The sequence below is a fragment of the Lolium rigidum genome, chromosome 1, assembly GCF_022539505.1.
Source record: "Lolium rigidum isolate FL_2022 chromosome 1, APGP_CSIRO_Lrig_0.1, whole genome shotgun sequence".
NCBI lineage: Eukaryota > Viridiplantae > Streptophyta > Magnoliopsida > Poales > Poaceae > Lolium > Lolium rigidum.
This window is the reverse complement of record NC_061508.1, coordinates 244,787,742-244,801,679: the sequence shown is the minus strand read 5'-3', so window position 1 is coordinate 244,801,679 and position 13,938 is coordinate 244,787,742.

Here is a 13,938-nt window from a genome sequence, read left to right as displayed (position 1 = left end):
TAATTCTATATGTTGCGTTTGTTGGGATCCGATGAATAGAGAATACTTGTTATGTTGATTATCAAAGTTATGCTTATGTGTTGTTTATGATCTTGCATGCTCTCCGTTTCTAGTAGAGGCTCGGCCAAGTTTTTACTTTTAACTCCAAGAGGGAGTACTTATGCTCGATAGTGGGTTCATGCACTGCATTGACACGGGACGGTGACGAAAGTTCTAAGGTTGTGTTGTGCTTGTTGCCACTAGGGATAAAACATTGATGCTATGTCTAAGGATGTAGTTGTTGATTACATTACGCACCATACTTAATGCAATTGTCTGTTGCTTTGCAACTTAATACTTGGAGGGGTTCGGATGATAACTCTGAAGGTGGACTTTTTAGGCATAGATGCGAGTTGGATGGCGGTCTATGTACTTTGTCGTAATGCCCAATTAAATCTCACTATACTCATCATGATATGTATGTGCATTGTCATGCTCTCTTTATTTGTCAATTGCCCAACTGTAATTTGTTCACCCAACATGCTGTTCATCTTATGGGAGAGACACCTCTAGTGAACTGTGGACCCCGGTCCAATTCTCTTTACTGAAATACAATCTACTGCAATACTTGTTTTTACTGTTTTCTCTGCAAACAATCATCTTCCACACAATACGGTTAATCCTTTGTTACAGCAAGCCGGTGAGATTGACAACCTCACTGTTTCGTTGGGGCAAAGTACTTTGGTTGTGTTGTGCAGGTTCCACGTTGGCGCCGGAATCTCTGGTGTTGCGCCGCACTACATCCCGCCGCCATCAACCTTCAACGTGCTTCTTGGCTCCTCCTGGTTCGATAAACCTTAGTTTCTTTCGAGGGAAAACTTGCTGCTGTGCTCATCATACCTTCCTCTTGGGGTTGCCCAACGAACGTGTGAAATACACGCCATCAAGCATATTTTCTGGCGCCGTTGCCGGGGAGATCAAGACACGCTGCAAGGGGAGTCTCCACTTCTCAATCTCTTTACTTTGTTTTTGTCTTGCTTAGTTTATTTACTACTTTGTTTGCTGCACTAAATCAAAATACAAAAAAAATTAGTTGCTAGTTTTACTTTATTTGCTATCTTGTTCGCTATATCGAAAACACAAAAAAATTAGTTTACTTGCATTTACTTTATCTAGTTTGCTTTATTTACTATCGCTAAAATGAGTAATCCCGAAGTTGAAGTTCGTTCATTTAAGCAACAAGGGGAGAATGTTTAAAAGATGCTTGGTATAGAATTAGTGATGCCCATAATAGGTGCACTAAGAAACATTCCACTACTATCCTACTCAGGAATTTTTATGTTGGTATCTCTAGCTGGAATAGATATGTTCTTGATTGTCTCGCGGAGGTAACTTCCTAGGCGCTCCCGCCTTAGAAGCTAGTTGCATTATTGAGAGTTTATTTGGAACACCACCTGTTAATGAAACTAAAATTGAAACCTCCCTTGAGGATGTTATGAAAAAATTGGAAACCATAGAGAAAAATTGTAGTGTTGAAACTAAATTGGAAATATTACTTGATAATACTGATAAACTTGATAAAATCCTAGGAGGAATTAATGAAAGAATTGCTACTCTAGAAACTTGCGCTATCCATGATAATCAAACCCATAGAATTGGTAAACTTGAAGAAGCTATGGGAAAATTGAGTTCAACTTTTTCTTCTTTTAAATTTAATGAGAAAGCTTATGTGGGTAAGGAGCAAAAATTCATGTATGTCTCTAAGGTGCCTAAACCAAAGAATTACTATAGGCCTAAAATTGATAAAACTCCCAATACCCCTGGTAATAATGTTGATGCTTCACCCTTTGATAATACTTGATATACACTTTCTGCGCCTAGCTGAAAGGCGTTAAAGAAAAGCGCTTATGGGAGACAACCCATGTTTTTACCTACAGTACTTTGTTTTTATTTTGTGTCTTGGAAGTTGTTTACTACTGTAGCAACCTCTCCTTATCTTAGTTTTGAGTTTTGTTGTGCCAAGTTAAGCCGTTGATAGAAAAGTAAGTACTAGATTTGGATTACTGCGCAGTTCCAGATTTCTTTGCTGTCACGAATCTGAGCCCACTGCCCTGCAGGAAGCTCAGAAAATTATGCCAATTTACGTGCATGATCCTCAGATATGTACGCAACTTTCATTAAATTTGAGCATTTTCATTTGAGCAAGTCTGGTGCCATTTTAAAATTCGTCAATACGAACTGTTCTGTTTTGACAGATTCTGCCTTTTATTTCGCATTGCCTCTTTCGCTATGTTGGATGAATTTCTTTGATCCACTAATGTCCAGTAGCATTATGCAATGTCCAGAAGTGTTAAGAATGATTGTGTCACCTCTGAATATGTCAATTTATATTGTGCACTAACCCTCTAATGAGTTGTTTCGAGTTTGGTGTGGAGGAAGTTTTCAAGGATCAAGAGAGGAGTATCATGCAACATGATCAAGGAGAGTGAAAGCTCTAAGCTTGGGGATGCACCCGGTGGTTCACCCCTGCATATATCAAGAAGACTCAAGCGTCTAAGCTTGGGGATGCCCAAGGCATCCCCTTCTTCATCAACAAATTATCAGGTTCCTCCCCTGAAACTATATTTTTATTCGGCCACATCTTATGTGCTTTTTCTTGGAGCGTCAGTTGTTTTTGTTTTTGTTTTGTTTGAATAAAATGGATCCTAGCATTCACTTTATGGGAGAGATACACGCTCCGCTGTAGCATATGGACAAATATGTCCTTGGTTTCTACTCATAGTATTCATGGCGAAGTTTCTCCTTCGTTAAATTGTTATATGGTTGGAATTGGAAAATAATACATGTAGTAATTGCTATAAATGTTTTGGGTAATGAGATACTTGGCAGTTGTTGTGCTCATGTTTAAGCTCTTGCATCATATGCTTTGCACCCATTAATGAAGAAATACATAGAGCATGCTAAAATTTGGTTTGCATATTTGGTTTCTCTAAGGTCTAGATAATTTCTAGTATTGAGTTTGAACAACAAGGAAGACGGTGTAGAGTCTTATAATGTTTACAATATGTCTTTTATGTGAGTTTTGCTGTACCGTTCATCCTTGTGTTTGTTTCAAATAACCTTGCTAGCCTAAACCTTGTATCGAGAGGGAATACTTCTCATGCATCTAAAATACTTGAGCCAACCACTATGCCATTTGTGTCCACCATACCTACCTATACTACATGGTATTTTCCCGCCATTCCAAAGTAAATTGCTTGAGTGCTACCTTTAAAATTCCATCATTCACCTTTGCAATATATAGCTCATGGGACAAATAGCTTAAAAACTATTGTGGTATTGAATATGTAATTATGCACTTTATCTCTTATTAAGTTGCTCGTTGTGCGATAACCATGTTTCTTGGGGAACGCCATAAACTCATTGTTGAATTTCATGTGAGTTGCTATGCATGTTCGTCTTGTCTGAAGTAAGGGCGATCTACACTGAGTTGAATGGTTTGAGCATGCATATTGTGAGAGAAGAACATTGGGCCGCTAACTAAAGCCATGATTCATGGTGGAAGTTTCAGTTTTGGACAAACATCCTCAAATCTCTAATGAGAAAAGAATTAATTGTTGTCAAATGCTTAAAGCATTAAAAGAGGAGTCCATTATCTGTTGTCTATGTTGTCCCGGTATGGATGTCTAAGTTGAGAATAATCAAAAGCGAGAAATCCAAATGCGAGCTTTCTCCTTAGACCTTTGTACGAGGCGGCATAGCGGTACCCCTTTGTGAAACTTGGTTAAAGCATATGTATTGCGGTGATAATCCAGGTAGTCCAAGCTAATTAGGACAAGGTGCGAGCACTATTGGTACACTATGCATGAGGCTTGCAACTTATAAGATATAATTTACATGATGCATATGCTTTATTACTACCGTTGACAAAATTGTTTCATGTTTTCAAAATCAAAGCTCTAGCACAAATATAGCAATCGATGCTTTTCCTCTATGAGGACCATTCTTTTACTTTCAATGTTGAGTCAGTTCACCTATTTCTCTCCACCTCAAGAAGCAAACACTTGTGTGAACTGTGCATTGATTCCTACATACTTGCTTATTGCACTTATTATATTACTCTATGTTGACAATATCCATGAGATATACATGTTACAAGTTGAAAGCAACCGCTGAAACTTAATCTTCTTTTGTGTTGTTTCAATATCTTTACTTTGAATTATTGCTTTATGAGTTAACTCTTATGCAAGACTTATTGATGCTTGTCTTGAAGTGCTATTCATGAAAAGTCTTTGCTTTATGATTCACTTGTTTACTCATGTCATACACATTGTTTTGATCGCTGCATTCACTACATATGCTTTACAAATAGTATGATCAAGTTTATGATGGCATGTCACTCCAGAAATTATCTTTGTTATCGTTTTACCTGCTCGGGACGAGCGAGAACTAAGCTTGGGGATGCTGATACGTCTCCAACGTATCGATAATTTCTTGTGTTCCATGCCACATTATTGATGTTATCTACATGTTTTATGCACACTTTATGTCATATTCGTGCATTTTACGGAACTAACCTATTAACAAGATGCCGAAGTGCCGATTCTTTGTTTTCTGCTGTTTTTGGTTTCAGAAATCCTAGTAAAGAAATATTCTCGGAATTGGACGAAATAAAAGCCCGAGAGGCCTATTTTCTCACGAAGCTTCCGGAAGACCGAAGACGAGACGAAGAGGGGCCACGGGGTGGCCAAACCCTAGGGCGGCGCGGCCCCACCCCCGGCCGCGCCGGCCTATGGTGCGGGCCCCCGTGCCGCCTCTCGACTTGCCCTTCCGCCTACTTAAAGCCTCCGTGACGAAACTTCCCGATACGAGAGCCACGATACGGAAAACATTGCGAGACGCCGTCGCCGCCGATCCCATCTCGGGGGATCCCGGAGATCGCCTCCGGCACCCTGCCGGAGAGGGGAATCATCTCCCGGGAGGACTCTACACCGCCATGGTCGCCTCCGGAGTGATGAGTGAGTAGTCTACCCCTGGACTATGGGTCCATAGCGGTAGCTAGATGGTTGTCTTCTCCCCATTGTGCTATCATTGTCGGATCTTGTGAGCTGCCTATCATGATCAAGATCATCTATATGTAATTCTATATGTTGCGTTTGTTGGGATCCGATGAATAGAGAATACTTGTTATGTTGATTATCAAAGTTATGCTTATGTGTTGTTTATGATCTTGCATGCTCTCCGTTTCTAGTAGAGGCTCGGCCAAGTTTTTACTTTTAACTCCAAGAGGGAGTACTTATGCTCGATAGTGGGTTCATGCCGCATTGACACCAGGACGAGTGACGAAAGTTCTAAGGTTGTGTTGTCTTGTTGCCACTAGGGATAAAACATTGATGCTATGTCTAAGGATGTAGTTGTTGATTACATTACGCACCATACTTAATGCAATTGTCCGTTGCTTTGCAACTTAATGCTGGAGGGGTTCGGATGATAACCTGAAGGTGGACTTTTTAGGCATAGATGCGGTTGGATGGCGGTCTATGTACTTTGTCGTAATGCCCAATTAAATCTCACTATACTCATCATGATATGTATGTGCATTGTCATGCTCTCTTTATTTGTCAATTGCCCAATCGTAATTTGTTCACCCAACATGCTTGTTCGTCTTATGGGAGAGACACCTCTAGTGAACTGTGGACCCCGGTCCAATTCTCTTTACTTGAAATACAATCTACTTGCAATACTTGTTTTTACTATTTTCTCTGCAAACAATCATCTTCCACACAATACGGTTAATCCTTTGTTACGGCAAGCCGGTGAGATTGACAACCTCAGCTGTTTCGTTGGGGCAAAGTACTTTGGTTGTGTTGTGCAGGTTCCACGTTGGCGCCGGAATCTCTGGTGTTGCGCCGCACTACATCCCGCCGCCATCAACCTTCAACGTGCTTCTTGGCTCCTCCTGGTTCGATAAACCTTGGTTTCTTTATGAGGGAAAACTTCTCTGCTGTGCTCATCATACCTTCCTCTTGGGGTTGCCCAACGAACGTGTGAAATACACGCCATCAAGCATATTTTAAGGCGCCGTTGCCGGGGAGATCAAGACACGCTGCAAGGGAGTCTCCACTTCTCAATCTCTTTACTTTGTTTTTGTCTTGCTTAGTTTATTTACTACTTTGTTTGCTGCACTAAATCAAAATACAAAAAAATTAGTTGCTAGTTTTACTTTATTTGCTATCTTGTTCGCTATATCGAAAACACAAAAAAATTAGTTTACTTGCATTTACTTTATCTAATTTGCTTTATTTACTATCGCTAAAATGAGTAATCCCGAAGTTGAAGTTCGTTCATTTAAGCAACAAGGGGGAGAATGTTTAAAAGATGCTTGGTATAGAATTAGTGATGCCCATAATAGGTGCACTAAGAAACATTCCACTACTATCCTACTCGGGAATTTTTATGTTGGTATCTCTAGCTGGAATAGATATGTTCTTGATTGTCTCGCGGGAGGTAACTTCCTAGGCGCTCCCGCCTTAGAAGCTAGTTGCATTATTGAGAGTTTATTTGGAACACCACCTGTTAATGAAACTAAAATTGAAACCTCCCTTGAGGATGTTATGAAAAAATTGGAAACCATAGAGAAAAATTGTAGTGTTGAAACTAAATTGGAAATATTACTTGATAATACTGATAAACTTGATAAAATCCTAGGAGGAATTAATGAAAGAATTGCTACTCTAGAAACTTGCGCTATCCATGATAATCAAACCCATAGAATTGGTAAACTTGAAGAAGCTATGGGAAAATTGAGTTCAACTTTTTCTTCTTTTAAATTTAATGAGAAAGCTTATGTGGGTAAGGAGCAAAAATTCATGTATGTCTCTAAGGTGCCTAAACCAAAGAATTACTATAGGCCTAAAATTGATAAAACTCCCAATACCCCTGGTAATAATGTTGATGCTTCACCCTTTGATAATACTTGATATACACTTTCTGCGCCTAGGCTGAAAGGCGTTAAAAAAGCGCTTATGGGAGACAACCCATGTTTTTACCTACAGTACTTTGTTTTTATTTTGTGTCTTGGAAGTTGTTTACTACTGTAGCAACCTCTCCTTATCTTAGTTTTGAGTTTTGTTGTGCCAAGTTAAGCCGTTGATAGAAAAGTAAGTACTAGATTTGGATTACTGCGCAGTTCCAGATTTCTTTGCTGTCACGAATCTGAGCCCACTGCCCTGCAGGAAGCTCAGAAAATTATGCCAATTTACGTGCATGATCCTCAGATATGTACGCAACTTTCATTAAATTTGAGCATTTTCATTTGAGCAAGTCTGGTGCCATTTTAAAATTCGTCAATACGAACTGTTCTGTTTTGACAGATTCTGCCTTTTATTTCGCATTGCCTCTTTCGCTATGTTGGATGAATTTCTTTGATCCACTAATGTCCAGTAGCATTATGCAATGTCCAGAAGTGTTAAGAATGATTGTGTCACCTCTGAATATGTCAATTTATATTGTGCACTAACCCTCTAATGAGTTGTTTCGAGTTTGGTGTGGAGGAAGTTTTCAAGGATCAAGAGAGGAGTATCATGCAACATGATCAAGGAGAGTGAAAGCTCTAAGCTTGGGGATGCACCCGGTGGTTCACCCCTGCATATATCAAGAAGACTCAAGCGTCTAAGCTTGGGGATGCCCAAGGCATCCCCTTCTTCATCAACAAATTATCAGGTTCCTCCCCGAAACTATATTTTTATTCGGCCACATCTTATGTGCTTTTTCTTGGAGCGTCGGTTGTTTTTGTTTTTGTTTTGTTTGAATAAAATGGATCCTAGCATTCACTTTATGGGAGAGATACACGCTCCGCTGTAGCATATGGACAAATATGTCCTTGGTTTCTACTCATAGTATTCATGGCGAAGTTTCTCCTTCGTTAAATTGTTATATGGTTGGAATTGGAAAATAATACATGTAGTAATTGCTATAAATGTTTTGGGTAATGAGATACTTGGCAGTTGTTGTGCTCATGTTTAAGCTCTTGCATCATATGCTTTGCACCCATTAATGAAGAAATACATAGAGCATGCTAAAATTTGGTTTGCATATTTGGTTTCTCTAAGGTCTAGATAATTTCTAGTATTGAGTTTGAACAACAAGGAAGACGGTGTAGAGTCTTATAATGTTTACAATATGTCTTTTATGTGAGTTTTGCTGTACCGTTCATCCTTGTGTTTGTTTCAAATAACCTTGCTAGCCTAAACCTTGTATCGAGAGGGAATACTTCTCATGCATCCAAAATACTTGAGCCAACCACTATGCCATTTGTGTCCACCATACCTACCTATACTACATGGTATTTTCCCGCCATTCCAAAGTAAATTGCTTGAGTGCTACCTTTAAAATTCCATCATTCACCTTTGCAATATATAGCTCATGGGACAAATAGCTTAAAAACTATTGTGGTATTGAATATGTAATTATGCACTTTATCTCTTATTAAGTTGCTCGTTGTGCGATAACCATGTTTACTGGGGAACGCCATAAACTCATTGTTGAATTTCATGTGAGTTGCTATGCATGTTCGTCTTGTCTGAAGTAAGGGCGATCTACACTGAGTTGAATGGTTTGAGCATGCATATTGTGAGAGAAGAACATTGGGCCGCTAACTAAAGCCATGATTCATGGTGGAAGTTTCAGTTTTGGACAAACATCCTCAAATCTCTAATGAGAAAAGAATTAATTGTTGTCAAATGCTTAAAGCATTAAAAGAGGAGTCCATTATCTGTTGTCTATGTTGTCCCGGTATGGATGTCTAAGTTGAGAATAATCAAAAGCGAGAAATCCAAATGCGAGCTTTCTCCTTAGACCTTTGTACAGGCGGCATAGCGGTACCCCTTTGTGAAACTTGGTTAAAGCATATGTATTGCGGTGATAATCCAGGTAGTCCAAGCTAATTAGGACAAGGTGCGAGCACTATTGGTACACTATGCATGAGGCTTGCAACTTATAAGATATAATTTACATGATGCATATGCTTTATTACTACCGTTGACAAAATTGTTTCATGTTTTCAAAATCAAAGCTCTAGCACAAATATAGCAATCGATGCTTTTCCTCTATGAGGACCATTCTTTTACTTTCAATGTTGAGTCAGTTCACCTATTTCTCTCCACCTCAAGAAGCAAACACTTGTGTGAGCTGTGCATTGATTCCTACATACTTGCTTATTGCACTTATTATATTACTCTATGTTGACAATATCCATGAGATATACATGTTACAAGTTGAAAGCAACCGCTGAAACTTAATCTTCTTTTGTGTTGTTTCAATATCTTTACTTTGAATTATTGCTTTATGAGTTAACTCTTATGCAAGACTTATTGATGCTTGTCTTGAAGTGCTATTCATGAAAAGTCTTTGCTTTATGATTCACTTGTTTACTCATGTCATACACATTGTTTTGATCGCTGCATTCACTACATATGCTTTACAAATAGTATGATCAAGTTTATGATGGCATGTCACTCCAGAAATTATCTTTGTTATCGTTTTACCTGCTCGGGACGAGCGAGAACTAAGCTTGGGGATGCTGATACGTCTCCAACGTATCGATAATTTCTTGTGTTCCATGCCACATTATTGATGTTATCTACATGTTTTATGCACACTTTATGTCATATTCGTGCATTTTCTGGAACTAACCTATTAACAAGATGCCGAAGTGCCGATTCTTTGTTTTACTGCTGTTTTTGGTTTCAGAAATCCTAGTAAAGAAATATTCTCGGAATTGGACGAAATAAAAGCCCGGAGGCCTATTTTCTCACGAAGCTTCCAGAAGACCGAAGACGAGACGAAGAGGGGCCACGGGGTGGCCAAACCCTAGGGCGGCGCGGCCCCACCCCTGGCCGCGCCGGCCTGTGGTGCGGGCCCCCCGTGCCGCCTCTCGACTTGCCCTTCCGCCTACTTAAAGCCTCCGTGACGAAACTTCCGATGCGAGAGCCACGATACGGAAAACATTGCCGAGACGCCGTCGCCGCCGATCCCATCTCGGGGGATCACTGGAGATCGCCTCCGGCACCCTGCCGGAGAGGGGAATCATCTCCCGGAGGACTCTACACCGCCATGGTCGCCTCCGGAGTGATGAGTGAGTAGTCTACCCCTGGACTATGGGTCCATAGCGGTAGCTAGATGGTTGTCTTCTCCCCATTGTGCTATCATTGTCGGATCTTGTGAGCTGCCTATCATGATCAAGATCATCTATATGTAATTCTATATGTTGCGTTTGTTGGGATCCGATGAATAGAGAATACTTGTTATGTTGATTATCAAAGTTATGCTTATGTGTTGTTTATGATCTTGCATGCTCTCCGTTTCTAGTAGAGGCTCTGGCCAAGTTTTTACTTTTAACTCCAAGAGGGAGTACTTATGCTCGATAGTGGGTTCATGCCTGCATTGACACCGGGACGATGACGAGAAAGTTCTAAGGTTGTGTTGTCTTTGTTGCCACTAGGGATAAAACATTGATGCTATGTCTAAGGATGTAGTTGTTGATTACATTACGCACCATACTTAATGCAATTGTCTGTTGCTTTGCAACTTAATGCTGGAGGGGTTCGGATGATAACTCTGAAGGTGGACTTTTTAGGCATAGATGCAGTTGGATGGCGGTCTATGTACTTTGTCGTAATGCCCAATTAAATCTCACTATACTCATCATGATATGTATGTGCATTGTCATGCTCTCTTTATTTGTCAATTGCCCAAGCTGTAATTTGTTCACCCAACATGCTTGTTCGTCTTATGGGAGAGACACCTCTAGTGAACTGTGGACCCCGGTCCAATTCTCTTTCTTGAAATACAATCTACTGCAATACTTGTTTTTACTTGTTTTCTCTCGCAAACAATCATCTTCCACACAATACGGTTAATCCTTTGTTACAGCAAGCCGGTGAGATTGACAACCTCACTTTGTTTCGTTGGGGCAAAGTACTTTGGTTGTGTTGTGCGGGTTCCACGTTGGCGCGGAATCTCTGGTGTTGCGCCGCACTACATCCCGCCGCCATCAACCTTCAACGTGCTTCTTGGCTCCTCCTGGTTCGATAAACCTTGGTTTCTTTCTGAGGGAAAACTTGCTGCTGTGCTCATCATACCTTCCTCTTGGGGTTGCCCAACGAACGTGTGAAATACACGCCATCAGTGGTATTCCAAATCTTCCGGATAGGACATACTCCAAGATGTCCTATATGGTTCTTGAGTGTTCACTTCTTCCGCAGTATTGACCGTCAAGGCAAGGTTTGTACCTCTTGCCATTACAATAGCACAGTTGCGAGAATCTTGAGAGTTTTATTTGGCCACCTTGAGGGCTTGCAACTCGTGCACCACTTGTTGGGAGGTGAGAGAAGGATAGCTTTCTCTCCCAGGGAGACTCTTGACATCAATGGGTTCAAAAGGCATCATGCAATTAATATACTTGTCCTTGATCCAAAAGTCATCAATATGTTGGGCACCCACATCCCGAAAAGCATCGGTAACAGTGATAAGCCTTCTATACATCTCTTGATGATCTTCATCCGGCAACCTCATGAATCCTTCGGCTTGGTTCCAAACAACACTATACTTGTTTCTCTTCATTCTTTCACTTCCCAAGAAGCTTATGTCCAAACCCTCCCAAGCTTCCTTGGTGGTTGTGAATTTCCGAACAAGGGCCAAGTCCTTTGTCCCACACTAGTTTGAATCATGTGCAAGGCAATGGAGTTGAGTTGGTTATCAACTTCTTCTCTTCTAGTCAACCTGTCGGGGTTGTAAGGCTTGTAACCTTCCAAGATGATTCTCCAAAATTCATTGGAGGCACTGCAAACATGAGAGCGAAACTCAAATTTCCATGTACTAAAATCTTGATCATTGAACTTGGGTGGATCACCCCTAGTGTTTATATGAGGATGGGGAACCGGAATATCGGGAGAGCGGAAAAGTGGAGCAACAGTATTGTAGCTCGCACCCACACTTGTTTCCCTATGAGAAGCATTGGGGGTTTTATTTTTGTCTAAGTGATCACCATACAAGGGCTTGCTAGAGGAGGGTAATACCGAAGCATCTCCCTCTTGTAACGCGCCCTTGTACCTTTCCTCTATGACGGGGATGGCGGGGGGAACCGGCGACATAAGCCCGGAAATCATTATCTTTATACTTTCCATTTGAGCTTCCATGGAGGACCTCAAAGATGTTTCCATAGACTTGAGATCATCCATGGAGACCAGCTTAGCGGCCCCTTCCGCACCATCATTGTCTGGCATACTCTTAGGTGGTTAAGCCCGAAATAAGAGCCGAAACTCTGATACCAATTGAAAGGATCGTATGCCGCACCTAGGGGGGGAGGGTGAATAGGTGCTAACCAATTTGTAGTTCTTTTTAAATTTAGGCTTGACACAAAGGTAAATTCTCTAGATATGCAACTATATGAATTTACCTATATGACAAGGTCAACTACTAAGCAATATATAGCTAGACAATATATAGAGGAGATAATAAGGATAGAGGTAACCGAGAGTGGAGCACGCGGAGACACATAGATGATTCCCTAGTTCCTTCCTTTTGAGGGGAAGTACCTCTACGTTTGGAGGAGTGTGGTCGCCATGAAGGCCAGACCAACGCCACGGAGGCTTCACTCAGGTCTCCTATGAGCAACGTCACAAAGTCCTAGCCCACTTCCACTAAGGGATTTCCTCGAGGCGGAAATCGGGCCTTTACAAGGTTCTTGGGGCATACATCCAGAACCGAATTGGAGGCTCCCAGTATCTGTAACAACACAACAACAACAAGAACAAATCAACCACAAACAACTAGAGTTTCCAAAGAGGAATACTAGCAAAGGGGCCCTCAAGCATACGAGGGGGAAATGCAAATCGCTTCGGTGAAGATGTAGATCGGGGTCTTCTCCTTCGATTCTCCAAAGATCAAGAGCTTTGGATGGTTGGAGGAGGAGATCTTGTGATTCTTGTGTTTCTTGAGGTGGCTCTATTGGTGGATGAACTTGAGCAGGATTGAGCAACCTGAGCTGGAAGAAGAAGGGGGGTATTTATACCCCCACCAAATGTAGCCGTTGCTGACTTGTAAGGCCAGAATTTCCGGTGTAAGTTGGAGCCGTAATCCCCCCCCCCCCCCCCGGAATTTCCTCCCCGTCGACACAAATGTCTGGGCAAATTTCCAGGAGGTGTACTGCGTGTCTGGCCCTCTGGTCCTTAGCGAATTTTTGGGGCCCGGATATTTCGAGAAATGTCCGGCCCGGAATTTCCGCCCCCACCCCGAATTTCCGGCCCTTCGACAGAAATGTCCGGGCAAATTTCCGGGGGGGGGGATCCAGGGGCTCTGGACCTTAAGTCCTTAGCGAAAATTTGGGGGACCGGAAATTCTCAGAATTTCCGGCCTGGAAATTCCAACCTTCTTTCTTCCTTCTTCCTTTTCATCCACGACTTTCCCCTTTTTAATACTTCTCACCTCAAACCCTAATGAAGATCAAATCTACACACTAAGACACATTAGATCATTACATATGTTGTCATCAAACACACAAAATATAATTATGAAGAGTATTCTTTCAGTACCAAAACAGCTAAAATCCATCAAAAACATTCCAAGAAAACATGTTTAACCAGATATCTAAAACTGGTATTAGACGGTTTATATAGCGCATCAATCAAGTATCCCTGCAGCTTTCAGTTTTTGCTAATCGGACGGTTTAGAGATGGTTCGTTCGCTCGCACCGATTCAGTCGAGTTTAGGTTTTGTGGAGGGAGGCGAACTCACCAAACCAAGGGGAGGGACTGAATCAACGCTTGTTTTGTTGGGTACAGGTAGGACTTGCATGAAAAATGGATGAATTCCAACTGAAATGCACTTTTAATCCTAGGTGCTTATGCTCTCTTTACTAAAAAAATCGAAATTAAAAAATCATGGAAAAAATTCCTCGTA